We start from the raw sequence: 13,653 nt of genomic DNA, 5'->3' as shown, positions 1-13,653 counted from the left end.
GATCTAAAAGGCAAATGTACAAAAGGTAATGATAAATGAGTGGTTTTGGACTCATAATGTTATAAGCAGGTATTGTGACGAGAACTACATAAAGGTGGAGAGATGGAGGAGTATAGGAACATAGTTTATGTATACTATTTAAGTTAAGTTGGTATTAAATCAAATGAGATTATTATAGATTGAGGGATGTGTAAGTTTAAGCCCATGGTAACCACAAAGAAAATATCAGAGAATAGCAAACTCCTAGAGACAGAAAATAGAGGACAATTACCAGGGTGGGGGGGCAGAGGACATGGAGCGTTAATACAAAATGAATGTAGGGCTTCTGTTCGGGGTAAAGAGAAAATGTTATAATAGACGGTGTGTATGGAGGGGGGTGTTGCAATGTTGTGACTGTGATTAATCTCACTGACTGGTATGCTTGGGAGGGTTTAGGATGGGAAGATTTTTCTTGTGTCTTTGTTTCCTCAGTTAAAAAAGAAAAGAAACTAAAGAGATCATGAAAAGTAAATACAATATTTGATACTGAATTGGTTCTACAAATGGAGGAGAAAAGGCTCAAAAGGACATTATTGAGACATAAGAAAAAATTGGAATATAGAATGTGTATATGTATATATATACACATATCAACATATTATATATATAGAAACAGCTTTACATCAATGTTAAATTTCTTGAACTTGATAACTCCACTTAACCTGATTACGTAAGTGAATATCTTGTTTGCAGGAAAGGAATGTGGAAGTATTATGTGTTCAAGGAATATGATGTGTGCCCGCCTGTTCTCAGAGGATCAGAAGATAAAGAGAGCGCGGGAAAGAAAAAGAAAGGAAGGGAGGGGAGGGGGAGGAACAGCAAAGTCAACAAAATGGCAAAATTGGTGGACCTGGGTGTTGGGGTGGGGGTGGTATGTGTTGCAGTTATCTGGATGGGGTTTGTTATTATTTTTTGCAACTGTCCTGTAAGTTTGAAATTGATTTCAAAATAAAAAGTGAAAAAAAAATTAAAATAAAAACCTTTCAAACAATCTGAGACATACTTGCATCTGTATTCGGGAGATGTTTTTTTTGTTTTTTGTTTTTTTTCTTTTTTTTAGACCGTGCTGGGTTTCCATAATGCTGAAGCAATGAAATCTCAACACATTATGAGAGGCTTCACATGCTGCCAGAACTCTGGCTAATCTAGGACCGAGAAACTGTGCAAGAAAAATATCGTGATGGCGTTTATGTGCTACACCCCCAGTACCGCACAAGGTGAGAAAGCAGGCCGCAGCAGCCTCCTCCCCTTTGGGTGTGGAAAGCCTAGTGGACTTAAATTTTTACTTTATTTCTGCATAATTTAACTAAGTTAAATACCTTATAAATAAGTAAAATACCTTATTTACTGAAACAACTTATCCATAATAACCTAGGAAGAATTAAAGGTTTTCGTAAAAGTATGCCAGCTAGGAAATTTGTCAGGGTTATTTTACATCCAGAGTTTCCTAAAGGTTGTTTCATTCGCCTTGCATAATGTGTTATACTTACATTTTGTAATGCATATTTCTTTGTTTCAAGGCATTTTTCACTTGCATCTGGGTTAATAAATGATTTGGACTGTAGAATGCCAATAGGAAGGAGATAAGGCATTATTGTATACAAGCAGCCAAATTAGCTCAGGCCTAGAACTCAAGGGACTGGCGAGAAAGTTTAAGCCAGGTATAAAAGCAGCCATTGGCAGGAGTAAGTTTTTTGTGTTTTTTTTAATATTTTTTTATTGTGAAATTTAACATATATACATAACAGTGATAACTTTCAAAGTATGATGTAACAAGTAGTTAGAGGGCAAATTTCAAAGAATGTTATGGGTTACAGTTCCACAGTTTCAATTATTTCCTTATTGTGAAATATATATACAGAAAGGTGATAACTTTTAAAGTACAATTTAACAAGTTGCCATAGAGCATATTTCAAAGAATGTTATAGGTTACAGTTCCACCGTTTCAGTTCTTTTCTTCTAGCTATTCTAATACCCTAGTATCTAAAAAAAATTTTATATAAAGATTCAGTATTCATAATCTTTTGTTAAAGGAGTAAATTTTAATCAGTTTGACTCATGCTGCTTCTGAAGGGTATTTTTGTTCACTATTTCCAGTTGTGTCATTGCTGTGACAATAAATATAAAAAGGACCACAATGAAAATATTATGTATTTCTTGGATATTTGTCAGGCACATTTAAAAAAAATAGCTGAGAAAATTACAAAAACTTTTTTTTTCTTTTGAATACTATATTATCTGGTTAATTCCAACTTGTAAATAAAACATTATGGTAATGTCTTTTATATGTGTGTTGTATAGCTGTGTGTATACAATAAATAGCTTGCAAATAATAGATTATCTACAATTTTAGAAATATATCTAAAGAAATTTACTTTAAAATCTCATTTACTCTATTTCTGATAAACATTTTCCTTGAATATAGAAATCTCTTTAATGTGTACTGACTTTGAAACTATATTATGTATATAAGAAGAATTAATACTCTTATTTAATTTCTTAAATACTTTTATTGATTTGTGGAATATTCTCATGGAATTCTTTGGAGGCTAATAGGACATTGACATCTGTCACTTCACTGATCACTAAACTTGCAGTTGATTTGGTTGGTCTGATTGGTGATAGGTGTCTTCTTTTTTTTTTTTTTTTTTTTAAGGTGTTTCCATTTTACTAGAGCTCCATGTGTGTCTTGCTCAAAACTCCTTTTAGGGTTCCTCAGTGAACTGTATAAAGCTAGCCTTAATTAAATTTTATTCTATGTTATGTAAACCTGTTAAAGCACCATCAGAGAGTGCTGTGTAGACTTTTACCAAAGCAGTAATGCATTTGTTCTGCTTCATTTTAAAACTCTCTCCCCCAATTAGTGAGCCGATTAAAGCCGATGTCCTTTTCATTCATGGCCTGATGGGAGCAGCATTTAGAACGTGGCGCCAGCAGGACTGTGATCAGGTTTTAATTGAAAAGGCGTCTGAGGATGAAGATAGGTATACGACGTGTTGGCCCAAGGTAAGGAGCAGCTAACTCTAGTAGGCCACCTTTATCCATGACACCCCACAGTGCCACTGGCCTTTGACGTACTCTTTGTGTTTCTTTCTTTTTTTTACTACGATTTTTTTCCATAATGTAATCTAGTGTTACATTAACAGCTGGGCTTGCCCCACCCCACGTTATGTCATTTCCGGTTAAAGTGCAGTCTGTGACTCTAAAAGAGAATATTCCATTAAGTGAAAAATAAAGTGACCAAGGGCCAGTGATAGTTCACATCCATTAAAAACAATGTAAAAAAATTAACATATTAGGAACATAATTATATTCATAATAGCTAATTCTGTTGTTTCAGTAATGGTAAAAATAGAATGACTTTGAAAGAGTAAAATTTATGTGGGATTTCTTTGACATTATTTCTTCCAAAGAGCTTTACCTCTGGAATGAATGCATCAGATGGAATTTAAAGCTCATTTAGAATAGAAGCTGTGTATGTGTACTTCTTACCTTCACAAATGCCTTTTGTCAAATAAAAGGAATTGTTTATAGTTTCTCTCTGGTGACCTTGATGTACAAAGGGCTCACAGCGGCAGAAGCTGTAACTGTTAACAGTATCTTTGAGTTCTGAGGTCCAAACTCTTAACCATTAGACTGTACTCTCGGTCTGGAAATAGTATTTTTCTATTAAAATCTTTCAAAAACTAATTTGATTTGATGATCTGGACTTTAAAAATAAGCCTTGCTTTTGGCCATAGCAGATTAAAATTGAGTCTATTCTCTTGGAACCTGTGTTGTCTTAATAATATATTGGCACAACTTTGTGATCAGAGACATAAAATGATAAAATGTTAGAATTGTTTTTTTTAAAGCCAATCTTTCAGAAATTTGGAATTGCTTTTATAGTCACTGTTCTAGTTTGCTACTGCTGCTGGGATGCAAAACACCAGAAATGGATTGGCTTTTATAAAGGGGGTTTATTTGGTTACACAGTTACAGTCTTAAGGCCATAAAGTGTCCAAGGTAATGCATCAACATTTGGGTACCTTCGCTGGAGGATGGCCAGTGGCATCCGCAAAACCTCTGTCAGCTGGGAAGGCACATGGCTGGCGTCTCCTCCAAGTTCTGGTTTCAAAATGGTTTTCTCCCAGGACGTTCCTCTCTAGGCTGCAGCTCCTCTTCAAAATGTCACTCTCCAGTTGCTCTTGGGGCGTTTGTGCTCTCTTAGCTTCTCCAGAGCAAGAGTCTGGTTTCAACGGCCGTCTTCAAACTGTCTCTCATCTGCAGCTCCTCTCTCAGCTCCTGGGCATTCTTCAAAGTGTCCTTCTTGGCTATAGCTGTAGCTTAGCTCCTCTTCAAAATGTCACTCACCACTGCACTGAGTTCCTTCTGTTTGTCAGCTCATTTATATGGCTCCAGTGATTTAAATTAGACCCACCCTGAATGGGTGGGGTAACACCTCCATGGAAATTATCCAATTAGAGTCATCACCCACAGTTGGGTGGGTCGCATCTCCATGGAAACACTCAAAGAATTACAATCTAATCAACACTGGTACGTCTGCCCACACAAGATTACATCCAAGCAAATGGCGTTTTGGGGGACCTAAGACATTCAAACCAGCACAGTCACCTTCAAATTTTATTCCAATGCCATCTTTAATTAGTTATCACTATCATAAGAGGCCTTTAATTATGAAATTCTGTATGGAGAAAGTTATGAAATTCTGTGTGGGAATTAATCTATGTTTCTTTTCTACCTTTTATTTTACTTAGACATGGTTAGCAAGAGACTGTCCTGCTCTTCGAATTATATCTGTGGAGTATGACACAAGCCTTAGTGACTGGAGAGCAAGATGCCCAATGGAAAGGTACAGAGAAAAGTGTTCAGACTGTGGGGAAGGGGAAGGTTCAAGGTCACAAGTGGATCCTCTGGGGTGGGAGCTGATTTTTATCTTTTAATACCACAGACAGGATTCTCTTCTGAAAATTAACCTTTTTCCTCTTCCTTCTAGAGGGAGTTAAATATAAATAACCAACCACATAGTATAAGGCTTAGATAAATTGTCAGTGTTGGGCTCCTGACATGGTTCATTTACATCTATTCTAATACTAAAGACCATGGATTATATAGCAAAGGGTCCTTTTCTACCAAAAGTAAAAGTGATGCTTTTTCCTTTTGTGTTCACAATCGTATCAGCAAAAGGAAGAGAAGAAAAGGATGCTAAGCAATATAGGTCTCTTGTATAGATAGGAAAGAGCACTGGATTTGTGGGCTATAAGACCCAGATTGTAGCCTGATTCTACCTTTCACTCACTGGGTGACCTTTAACATACACAAGTTACTTGTCTGGGAAGCTTTGTCTACACATTGAGAGAGTTGGTTTAAATCGGTGTAATCAAACGATGCTGTCTGAAACAGACCTTACTTAGGTGCTGAGGACAAGCAGGCAAGCCTCCAGGTCTCTATCCCCTTTTCACCTGGTGGTATGTGGTATGTCATATGTTGTATATAGCTCTGAAGAGCTATTTTGAAGAAAGGATTCTATAGATAAAATGTTTGAAACCACTAGACTAATTTTGATGTTCCCTTTCAGTTTGAAAATGATTTATTTTGAATTCTGATTCTAATAGCTTTCTAGTATTTCTTTTTAAAATAATTTTTTTATTGTGAACTTTAAACCTGTATACATGACAGTGATAACTTTCAAAATACGATTTCACAAGTAGAGAGCAAATCTCAAAGAATGTCATGGGTCACAGTTCCACATGTGACCATTTCCATTATTGTAAAATATATATACAGAAAGCTGTCATCTCTCGATGTATAGCTCAACAAGCAGTCATATAGGTAATTTCAAAAGCTTTATGGGTTACAGTTCCATAGTCTCAGTTCTTTCCTTACTATGCAATACAAGCAATATACAGAAAGGTGAACACCTTCAAGGCACAATTCAATGAGCAGCTATAGAGCAAATCCCAAAGGATGCTATAGGCTACAGTTCCACCATGTCATTTACCTCCTTCCAGCCATTCCAACACCCCAGCATCCAAAAGTAGATATAATTATATAAAGTTTCAGTATTCATAGACCTTTGTTCAATATTACCTTATTTGTTGCTACACCTTCCTCACACTTAATCTCTTTCTCCATCTTCAGGGTTATCTAGGCAGTGAGCACCCTAACTTGTTCATATTGAAAGGGAGTGTTGACAGTATAGGGAAGGGGGCCGCATTTGATAGGTGTTCTTAAAGAGGCTGTTACCTCTGGGTTTTAGGACTTGTCTGGCATAGGAACACTCTGGTGGATTTAAGTTTCTGAAAGATAAAACTTAGTGAGTGAATCTTTTATAGAATCTCAGGTAGAGACCTAGGTATTTGGGGACTACTTTTGGTAAAGGCATGGCCTGCTGTGGTCATTTGGGATGTGTAGCTGGAGCTTGCATAAGAGAAACCTCCAGGATAGCCTCTCTACTCTATCTGGGATTTCTCAGCCACTGTGACCTCAGCTTGTTCTTTCTTTCTTTTCCCCCTTTGGACAAGTAGGTATTTTCAATTCCTTGCTGCCATAAGTAAGGCTCATTCTATATTATCATGTCCACAACATGCCGGGAGATTTCATTCCCTTGGGAGTCATGTCCCTGGGAGGGAGGTTAATGAATTTAATTGCTGAGTTGGTATATGTAGAGAAATGCTACATCTGAGCAACAAAGAGGTTCCCTGGAGGTGCCTCTTAGGCATAATTATACGAGGTCTCAGCCTCCTATTTACAACCCTAAATTTCACAAGAGCAAGTCACAGTCAAGGGCTTGATTTATTAAGTTGGTGGAACAGAAAAAAACATCCAGAAGTAGAGCCATACAAACACAGGCAACTGGCTTTTTTTTTTTTTTTCTATATAGTTATACAATCATTATCAAAGATCAAGGCTACTGGATTACAGTTCAACTACTTCAGCTATTTCCATCTGGCTATTCTAAAATGTTAGACACTAAAAAGAAGTATCCATATAATGAGTTTTGGCAGTCATTTGTTAAATCCAAATTTCTCAATTACACTTTCTCCCTCTCATTTGATCTTTCTCTCAATCTTCAGAGATATCTCTAGGCAACAACCATTTTAACTTCTTTGTGCTGAAAAGGGGTGTTGACCTTATGGGGTAGAGGCATGAAACTGACTGATGTTCTTGGAGAGACTGGTACCTCTGGGCTTCAGGGCTTATCTGGCATAGGAACAATCTGCAGGCCTTGAGTTTCTGAAAAAATAATCTTACTAAGAAGAACTTTTATAGCGACTTAGAGCCCAGTTCACTTCCTAGAATTTTCAGGAATACTATTGGTTGGGGCTTGGCATACTGTGGTAGTTTGCATTATCTGGCTAAAGCTTGCATAAGAGTAGTCTCCAGAATGATCTCACGACTCTATTTGCGCCTTCTCTATTTTTAACACTTTGCATTAGTGTGGTACTTCTGTTACAGTTGATGAATGAATATTATTATAATTGTGCTATTAACTGTAGTCCATAGTTCACTAAGGTTTCACTGTTTGTACTGTATATTCTTATGGTTTTTACAAAATTGTTAGTCTAGTAACATATACTGTTCTAGTTTGCTAATGCTGCAGAATGCAAAACACCAGAGATGGATAGGCTTTTATAAAAAGGGGGTTTATTTGGCTACACAGTTATAGTCTTAAGGCCATAAAGTGTCCAAGGTAACACATCAGTAATCGGGTACCTTCACTGGAGGATGGCCGATGGCGTCCGGAAAACCTCTGTTAGCTGGGAAGGCACGTGGCTGGCGTCTGCTCCAAAGTTCTGGTTTCAAAATGGCTTTTTCCCAGGACGTTCCTCTCTAGCAAGCTTGCTCCTCTTCAAAAACGTCACTCACAGCTGCACTGAGTTCCATCTCTGAGTCAGCATATTTATATGGCTCCACTGATCAAGGCCCACCCTGAATGGGTGGGCCACACCTCCATGGGAGTATCCCACCAGAGTCACCACCCACAGCTGGGTGGGGCACATCTCCATGCAAACAACCTAATTCAAACGTTCCAACTTAATCCCCACTATTCTGTCTGCCCCACAAGATTGCATCAAAGAATATGGCTTTTTCTGGGGGACATAATACATTCAAACTGGCACATATACCCAACCTAAAATTTCCCTTTACCATATTCAAATATATAATTCAGTGCTGTTTATTATAGTGTTCATGTTGTGCTACCATCATCACTATCCATTACCCTTACCAAACTTTTCCATCACCCCAAACAGAAATTCTTTACCAGTTAAGCATTAGCTCCCCAATCCTTGCCCCTGGAAACCTGTATTCTAGATTCTGACTCTAGGAATTTGCTTATTCTAATTATTTCATACCAGTGAGATCATACAATATGTGTCCTTTTGTGCCTGGCTTATTTCACTTAACATGACATCTTCAGCATTTATCTATATTGTCACTTGTATCAGAACTTCATTTGTTTTTATGACGACTGAATAATATTCCATTGTATGTATATACCATATTTTGTTCATCTGTTGATGGACACTTGGGTTGTTTCCATCTTTTGACAGTTGTGAATAATGCCTCTGTGAACAATGGTGTGCAAATATCTGAGTTGCTGCTTTTGGTTCTTTTGAATACATACATAGAGGTGGAATTGCTGGGTCTTTTGGTAATTCTATACTTAGCTTCTTGAGAAACTGCCAAACCGTCTTCCACAGTGGCTGCACCATTTTACATTCCTACCAGCACTAAATGAGTGTTCCTATTTCTCCACATCCTCTCCAACAGTTGTTGGAGATTTTTAAAATAGTAGCCATTCAGATGGGTGTGACATGGTATCTCATAGTGGTTTTGATTTGCATTTCCCTAAAATCCAGTGATGAGCATCTTTTCATGTGCTTTGTAGCCATTTGTATATCCTCTTTGGAGAAGTGTGTATTCAAGTCTTTTGCCATTCTTTAATTGTGTTACTTGTCTTTTAATTGTTGAGTTGTAGGATTTCCTTATTTATTCTGTATATTAAACGTTTATCAAATATGTGGTTTCCAAATATTTTTTCTCATTGAGTAGGTTGTCTTTTATTTTTATGACAAAGGCACAAAAGTTTCTAATTTTGACGAGGTCTCATTTATCTCTTTTCTTTCATTGCTTGTGCTTTGTGAGTAAAGATTAAGAAACCATTGCCTATACACAAGATTCTGAAGATGTTTCCCCACATTTTCTTCTAGGAGTTTTATATTCCTGGTTCTAATATTTTGGTCTTTGATTCTTTTTCAGTTAATTTTTGTATATGGTATGAGATAGGGGTCTTCTTCATTCTTTTGAATATGGATATCCAGTTCTCCCAGCACCATTTGTTGAAGAGATTATTCTTCCCCAATGTCAGCCTTGTCCAAAATCAATTGGCCATAGATGTGAGGGTCTATTTCTGAACTCTCAATTTAACTCCATTGGTTAAAATATCTACCCTTATGCCAGTACCATGCTGTTTTGGCCACTGTAGCTTTGTAATAAGCTTTAAAGTCAGGAAGTGTGAGTCTTCCAACTCTCTTCTTCTCTTTCAAGATGTTTTTGGCTATTCAGGGCCCCTTACCCTTCCAAATAAATTTGATAATTGGCTTTTTCATTTCAGCAGAGTAGCTTGTTAGAATTTTGATTGAGATTATTTTGAATCTGTAAATCATTTTGGGTAAAATTGACATCTTAATGATATTTAGTCTTCATCTATGAACACAGAATGTCCTTCCATTTATTTTGGTCTTTGATTTCTTTTAGCAAAGTTTTGTAGGTTTTCTGTGTACAAGTCCTTTACCTCCTTGTTAAATTTTATTCCTAGATATTGAATCTTTCAGTTGCTGTTGCAAATGGAAGTTTTTTCCTCAATTTACTCCTCAGATTGCTCATTACTATTGTATAGAAACACTACTCATGTTTGCATGTTGATCTTGTACCCTGCCACTTTGTCGAATTCCTTTATTAGCTCCTGTAGTTTTGTTGTTGATTTTTCAGGACTTACTTTATATGGGATCATGTCATCTGAAAATAGTGAAAGTTTTAGACTTCTTTTCCAGTTTGGAAGCCTTTAGTCTATTTTTCTTGCCTAACTGCTCTAGCTAGAATTTCCAGTACAATGTTGAATAACATTGGTGATGGTGGACATCCTTGTCCTGTTACAGATCTTGGAGGGAAAGCTTTCAGTTTTTCACCATTGAGAATGACGTTAGCTGTAGGTTTTTCATATATGCCTTTAATCATGTTGAGGAAGTTTCCTTCTATTCTTGATATTCTAAATGTTTTTCTCAAAAAGATGTGTGAATTTTATCAAATGCCTTTTCTGTGTCAATTGAAATGATCATGTGCTTTTTCCCCTTCAGTTTGTTAATGTGGTGTTTAAGGCTAGACTTTTTTCTGCCATTTTGGTATATAGTCTTTGTGAGTCTTATAGCTTTTTTGCCCCTCAATTCTTCCATTAATGTCTACTATCATTTTTTTTTAATTCAGTTTTATTGAAATATATTCACAAACCATACAGTCATCCATGGTATACAATCAACTGTTCACAGTATGATCATATAGTTATGCGTTCATCACCACAATCTATTTCTGAACATTTTCCTTACATCAGAAAGAATCAGAATAAGAATAAAAAATAAATTGAAAAGATAATACCCAAACCATCCCCCCATCCCCACCCTATTTGTCATTAGTTTTTACTCCCATTTTTCTACTGATTTTTTTCAATTTTTTAACTTTGTTTATCAAAAATTAAAAACAAACAGGCAAACAACAACCAAAAAAAACCCCACAACATTTCAAAACAAAGCAATGGATTAAGGAAAACAAATAACCTAAAATACCTACTTTGCTTCCAATATGTTCCTACCATACCCCAAGAAAATTAATAAACCATGTCCAAACAGAGGAGTAAGAAAAACAAATAATCTAAAATAACTACATTGCTTCCAACATGTTCCTACCATACCCCAAGAAAATTAACAACCCCTAAGAAACAAAGGAATAAGAGAAAAAAAAACCATAAAATAACTCTTTTTGCTTCCAACATGATCTTACTATATCCAAGAAAGTTTTACAAACCATAATCATTCCTGAGCATTCCCATAACATTGAGATTACCCTCCATAGTTTATCTGTTCTTACTAGATTATCATTCCCCCTCCACTAATTGGTATCTCTAGGTCCCTTACATTCTACAGCATAAAACATTGTACATTTTTCACAGAATTCACATTAGTGGTAACATACAGTATCTCTCTTTTTGTGCCTGGCTTATTTTGCTCAGCATTATGTCTTTTTTTTTTTTTTTTTTTAATCTTCATTTTATTGAGATATATTAATATACCACGCAGTCATACAAAACAAATCGTACTTTCGATTGTTCACAGTACCATTACATAGTTGTACACTCATCACCCAAATCAATCCCTGACACCTTCATTAGCACACACACAAGAATAACAAGAATAATAATTAGAGTGAAAAAGAGCAATTGAAGTAAAAAAGAACACTGGGTACCTTTGTCTGTTTGTTTCCTTCCCCTATTTTTCTACTCATCCATCCATAAACTAGACAAAGTGGAGTGTGGTCTTTATGGCTTTCCCAACTCCCCTTGTCACCCCCCTCATAAGCTACATTTTTATACAACTGTCTTCGAGATTCATGGGTTCTGGGTTGTAGTTTGATAGTTTCAGGTATCCACCACCAGCTACCCCAATTCTTTAGAACCTAAAAAGGGTTGTCTAAAGTGTGCGTAAGAGTGCCCACCAGAGTGACCTCTCGGCTCCTTTTGGATTCTCTCTGCCACTGAAGCTTATTTAATTTCCTTTCACATCCCCCTTTTGGTCAAGAAGATGTTCTCCGTCCCACGATGCCAGGTCTACATTCCTCCCCGGGAGTCATATTCCAAGTTGCCAGGGAGATTCACTCCCCTGGGTGTCTGATCCCACGTAAGGGGGAGGGCAGTGATTTCACCTTTCAAGTTGGCTTAGCTAGAGAGACAGGGCCACATCTGAGCAACAAAGAGGCATTCGGGAGGAGGCTCTTAGGCACAACCATAGGGAGGCCTAGCCTCTCCTTTGCAGCAACCGTCTTCCCAAGGGTAAAACCTGTGGTAGAGGGCCCAACCCATCAAACCACCAGTCCGCTATGTCTGTGGTCATGTTAGCAACCATGGAGGTGGGGTAGGTGAATACCCCTGCATTCTCCACAGGCTCCTCAAGGGGGCACTGCATCTTTTTTTTTCCTTGTTTTTTTTTTTTTTTTTTTTTAACTTTCCCTTCTTTTTTAAATCAACTGTATGAAAAAAAAAGTTAAAAAGAAAACAAACATACAATAAAAGAACATTTTAAAGAGACCATAACAAGGGAGTAAGAAAAAGACAACTAACCTAAGATAACTGCTTAACTTCCAACATGTTCCTACTTTACCCCAAGAAAGTTACCTAATATAGCAACATTTCTGTGAACTTGCTCCTACTATATCCATCAGAAATTAACAGACCATAGTCATTCCTGGGCATCCCCAGAACGTTAAAAAGCTTATCTGTTCTTCTTGGATTATTGTTCCCCCTTCCTTAATTGCTCTCTATTGCTAGTTCCCCTACATTCTACATTATAAGCCATTTGTTTTATATTTTTCAAAGTTCACATTAGTGGTAGCATATAATATTTCTCTTTTTGTGCCTGGCTTATTTCGCTTAGCATTATGTCTTCAAGGTTCATCCATGTTGTCATATGTTTCACGAGATCGTTCCTTCTTACTGCCCGCGTAGTATTCCATCGTGTGTATATACCACATTTTATTTATCCACTCATCTGTTGAAGGACATTTGGGTTGTTTCCATCTTTTGGCAATTGTGAATAATGCTGCTATGAACATTGGCGTGCAGATATCTGCTCGTGTCACTGCTTTCCGATCTTCCGGGTATTATACCGAGAAGTGCAATCGCTGGGTCGAATGGTAACTCTATATCTAGTTTTCTAAGGAACTGCCAGACTGACTTCCAGAGTGGCTGAACCATTATACAGTCCCACCAACAGTGAATAGAGTTCCAATTTCTCCACATCCCCTCCAGCATTTGTAGTTTCCTGTTTGTTTAATGGCAGCCATTCTAACCGGTGTTAGATGGTATCTCATTGTGGTCTTAATTTGCATCTCTCTAATAGCTAGTGAAGCTGAACATTTTTTCATGTGTTTCTTGGCCATTTCTATTTCCTCTTCAGAGAACTGTCTTTTCATATCTTTTGCCCATTTTATAATTGGGCCGACTGTACTATTGTCATTGAGTTGTAGGATTTCTTTGTATATGCAAGATATCAGTCTTTTGTCAGATACATGGTTTCCAAAAATTTTTTCCCATTGAGTTGGCTGCCTCTTTACCTTTTTGAGAAATTCCTTTGAGGTGTAGAAACTTCTAAGCTTGAGGAGTTCCCATTTATCTGTTTTCTCTTTTGTTGCTTGTGCTTTGGGTGTAAAGTCTAGGAAGTGGCCGCCTAATACAAGGTCTTGAAGATGTTTTCCTACATTATCTTCTAGGAGTTTTATGGTACTTTCTTTTATATTGAGATCTTTGATCCATTTTGAGTTAATTTTTGTGTAGGGGGTGAGGTA

General features: G+C 36.9%; 1 long non-coding RNA gene across 1 annotated transcript; it reads left to right on the top strand.

The window, feature by feature from the left end:
• Nucleotides 1-1,190: 1,190 nt before the first annotated feature.
• On the top strand, nucleotides 1,191-4,890 carry LOC119521846. Its single transcript, XR_005214433.1, has 3 exons — nucleotides 1,191-1,256; nucleotides 2,904-3,045; nucleotides 4,797-4,890. It is a non-coding gene; the product is annotated as an uncharacterized LOC119521846 (long non-coding RNA).
• Nucleotides 4,891-13,653: the final 8,763 nt, after the last annotated feature.

The sequence above is a fragment of the Choloepus didactylus genome, chromosome 2 (assembly GCF_015220235.1).
Source record: "Choloepus didactylus isolate mChoDid1 chromosome 2, mChoDid1.pri, whole genome shotgun sequence".
NCBI classification, from domain to species: domain Eukaryota; kingdom Metazoa; phylum Chordata; class Mammalia; order Pilosa; family Megalonychidae; genus Choloepus; species Choloepus didactylus.
Note: the sequence above shows the minus strand (reverse complement) of the source record. Positions and strands in the feature narration are given on the sequence as shown.